The sequence below is a fragment of the Parambassis ranga genome, unplaced genomic scaffold, assembly GCF_900634625.1.
Source record: "Parambassis ranga unplaced genomic scaffold, fParRan2.1 scaffold_22_arrow_ctg1, whole genome shotgun sequence".
Taxonomy (NCBI): Eukaryota; Metazoa; Chordata; class Actinopteri; family Ambassidae; genus Parambassis; species Parambassis ranga.
In genome coordinates this window covers 1,686,458-1,690,395 of record NW_021144778.1, presented here as the reverse complement: position 1 = coordinate 1,690,395, position 3,938 = coordinate 1,686,458, and the positions used below count along the sequence as shown (strand labels likewise).

The 3,938-nt window shown below is 46.3% G+C and overlaps 1 non-coding gene across 1 annotated transcript; it reads left to right on the top strand.

Annotated features, from left to right (window-relative positions):
- Nucleotides 1-119, top strand: LOC114430308 (5S ribosomal RNA). Its single transcript, XR_003669990.1, has one exon. It is a non-coding gene; the product is annotated as a 5S ribosomal RNA (ribosomal RNA).
- Nucleotides 120-3,938: the final 3,819 nt, after the last annotated feature.

Genomic DNA, 3,938 nt, shown 5'->3' with positions numbered 1-3,938 from the left:
GCTCACGGCCATACTGCTCTAGAAACGCCCGATCTCGTCTGATCTCGGAAGCTAAGCAGAGTCGGGCCTGGTTAGTACTTGGATGGGAGACCGCCTGGGAATACCAGGTGCTGTAAGCTTGAGCCTCCCTTGGCCAAGGGAGGACTGCGTCTGGTAACGTATTGCGTCACTTCCTGTTTTGACACTGTCCTGTTTGTTCACTTGGTGTGCGCTGTAGGGGTGGGCGATACTGAAGATTTCAGTATCGATCCGATACCAAGTAAATACAGGGCCAGTATCACCGATACCGATTTCATGATCATAAATAATTATTTTTTTGCCTTCTTTTTTGCCTTTAAATAGATTATCGTGATTAGCAGAATAATAATACACAAGAAACATTTGTTAAGTAAATCAAGCTGCAAACAAAAGTGCAGAACTGTATAAGTTTGATATTTTAACTTCACAATCATGTCAGCAATGCTCCTTGTGACAGCCATGGCTCTTTGTGAATCATGTAGGTGAAACAGCATGACTAAGATACATTTATAAAAGTTTAACACCTATCTGCATGTAGCCTAAATATGAAGAATAAAGATCCTTCAACAGTTATCACCAAAGCCTAATTATATTAATCATACTGAAATACATATCATTATATAAACTTATATAATTACATTATTAGATATATTTTGGAATTTGAGAAAAACGAGATTTATTTCAGCTGGTGATGTGATGACTGTTCAGCCATTCTGCTAAAATTGCATGTCTTATCACAGCACTCAGAAAGACACCATTAATTCATGCTGCAGATTACTCAATCTAAACCTTTACTTTTTTAAGTCATCTACCTGGATATTCATGAGTGTTTTGCAGTAAAGCCTTTGTCAGTGACCACTGTCTCTGGTTCATGTTCGGGGATCTGCCTCCTCCTCCCTCTGTTTACTCTGCAGCTCGAGCTCTTTGGGCTCTGCTGCTTTATGTTTACATACATGTTGTAAAAAATCTGAGAATTTTAGGAGCATCTGTGCTGGAGTTATAACCTTCTGTAGTACCGTATGTGTCCACTAGGCTGATTCAGACATCATTGGGAATACTGGAGACCTGTCTGTGCATCAAGCATCCCAAAGCATGTGATTCATACATAGAAACGGTCAAAAAAGCACTTACTCCCGGTTTCCTGTAGGTGGCGCTGTCCGCAGATGTCCACACATGGTGAGGGTTGGGTCTGTATCCCCTGTAAAAAATTTGAGAATTTTAGGAGCATCTGTGCTGGAGTTATAACCTTCTGTAGTTCTGTATGTGTCCACTAGGTTGAGTCGGACATCATAGGGAACAGTGGAGACCAGTCTGTGCACCAAGCATCCAAAAAAAATGTGATTCATACATAAAAACGGTCAAAAAAGCACTAACTTCCGGTTTCCTGTAGGTGGCGCTGTGCAGGTGAGTCATGAGCATGCAGACATGTCCGGGGGCAGAGTGTTATGACATAAAAAAAATTTGAGGACGATAGGACCATGTATGGCGAAGTTATAAGCATTTGATGTTTCATGGCGAACGATCGCCACCGCCACGGGCAGCCCGATGATGACATAGAGACGTTCAGGGCGGTGCTCTGACCATGTGCAGAACGTTTGAAGCCATTTGGAGCAAGTATATAGGTGTTTGAGCTGTTTACGTGTATTAATGGCGAGCGCAGAGCCATTTTGTGGTCATTTCCGCCATTTTGCGGTCATTTCCGCCATTTTGCGATCATGTCCGCCATTTTGGAATCACCATCCATTTTCCTATATATGCCATTGTCCGCCATTTTGTGATCGCCATCCATCTTCATATTCTTTTACATGAGCCCATTCACTTGAATGGGAGTTGGAAAGTTGGAATGGTGGAGCCTGCCTGCCATCTAGTGGTCAAGTTCAAATTCCACATTTTGCACCCAGATTTTGACTGCCAGATTCCGGTTTCAATACTAGTCAATGGGAAAAATTTTGGAAATTTGTAGTTGGAATGTGGAAATATGGAATGCATCCAATTTCCATTGACTTTGAATGGGAAATCCCTAACCCTAACCCTAACCGCTGCAATCAACCAAATTCGCTGCACTGGACCTGCAACGCCGACAGTAAACTGGAAAAAGGACGCATGACAAAAATTGTCTAAAGACAGCAAAATTCACCTTACCACAACCGATTGGACGCCCCCCTCCAATTTGGCAGGTGGTGAATGCAGGAGAAGAGAAGAGACTGCAGTGCAGGATCAAGTGGAGCTAAATACTTCATTCAGGACACTGGCCAGGTGTTTTGTCTCTGCAATCAACGCAGCGCCCCCCTGATGGAAACCTGCAAACATAGTGGAACAAACACACAACAAGCATTAGGCCCTGTGGCCGTCACATTGGAGCTCCAGCACAGTACCAGGGGCACGAAAAAAATAAAATAAAATAAAATAAAAAAAATTATTAAATCCCAGTGCGCTACAGGTACCCCAGAAAAACCCTCCGGGCGCAACAGCTCGGCAGCCAGCTTACCGTCCCTCACCAAAGACAACTTCTGCCTCTCTAAATGCAGCTGCGTCCTTGACGGACAGCCGCACTCTAATTCACCCTCCGCCCTGGATGCTGGACAGCCCCGGCAGTGTGAGCAGCCTTCAGAAGGCCAAGATGCTGGACAGCTCCGACACTGTGACTGGGCTGGAAGACATGGGCGCGCGAGCGCCCGTCTTACCGCCGGTGTAAAAAAACCAAGCGAAGCTGATGAATTCAGTGCTTGCCGTAGTCCCGGGAGTGTTAACAAAGAACTCCAACCGCTGGACATCGGCGTAAACAGGGCGTTCAAGGTTAAGTTGCGAGCGGCGTGGGAGCGATGGATGGCAGACAGCGAGCACAGCTTTACTGGGAGGGAGCGCCGTGCGCGATACGCCAGCATATGTGAATGGATCGTGGATGATGCGTGGACTCATGTTTCTGCAGTGACTGTTGTCCGAGCTTTTGTGAAAGCCGGCATAATTTCTGAACAACAATAATAATGATTGCCGATCAGCCAGCCGGCCACGTGTGTGGCTGTGACTCTGACAGCGATGACAGGGAAGCTGGCAGGTTTGAACTCGCGCAGTTGTTTCCTGTTTATTTTGTAATAAATATTCTGTAGAAATATTCTGTTTGCCAGACGCGACAATAAGAAATGCTCCTCAGTGGGATTTGGCGTTAGTTTTACGCGCACTAACCAGGGCGCCCTTTGAGCCTCTGGATAAAGTTTCACTGAAGTTTGTGTCTATTAAAACTGATTTGTTGTGTGCTTCAGAGTCAGTGATTTATCTGACCTCTCTGTAGCCGCCACCTGCCTCGGGATTCAGGGGGGTGGCAGTTCGGCTGTGTTGCATCCTAATCCGACTTTTACACCTAAGAGCATCACTGGCTCTTTCAGATCCAGGGTGATAACGTCCGATGTTTTTTCCCTCCTCCTCACAGCTCTGATGAGGAGGAGAGGACATCTCATCTCTGTCCGGTGCGCGCGCTGTCCTGCTATGTTGCGCGCACAGCCGCTGTGCGCCGCACACAGCGTCTGTTTTTGCATTACAGAGTTCAGTTTTGGGGGCCCCAGCCGCTACACACACAGCCACACATATCCCTCTCTAGCCCCGACACCAGCCTTAAAAAAATACAAACACCAGCACAATAAACCCTGCGTGTCTCCTAGAGCATTAACCGCTGCAATCAACCAAATTCCCTACACTGGACCTGCAACGCCGACAGTAAACTGGAAAAAGGACGCATGACAAAAATTGTCTAAAGACAGCAAAATTCACCTTACCACAACCGATTGGACGGCCCCCCTCCAATTTGGCAGGTGGTGAATGCAGGAGAAGAGAAGAGACTGCAGTGCAGGATCAATCAACACAGCGCCACCCTGATGGAAACCTGCAACCATAGTGGAACAAACACACAACAAGCATTAGGCCCT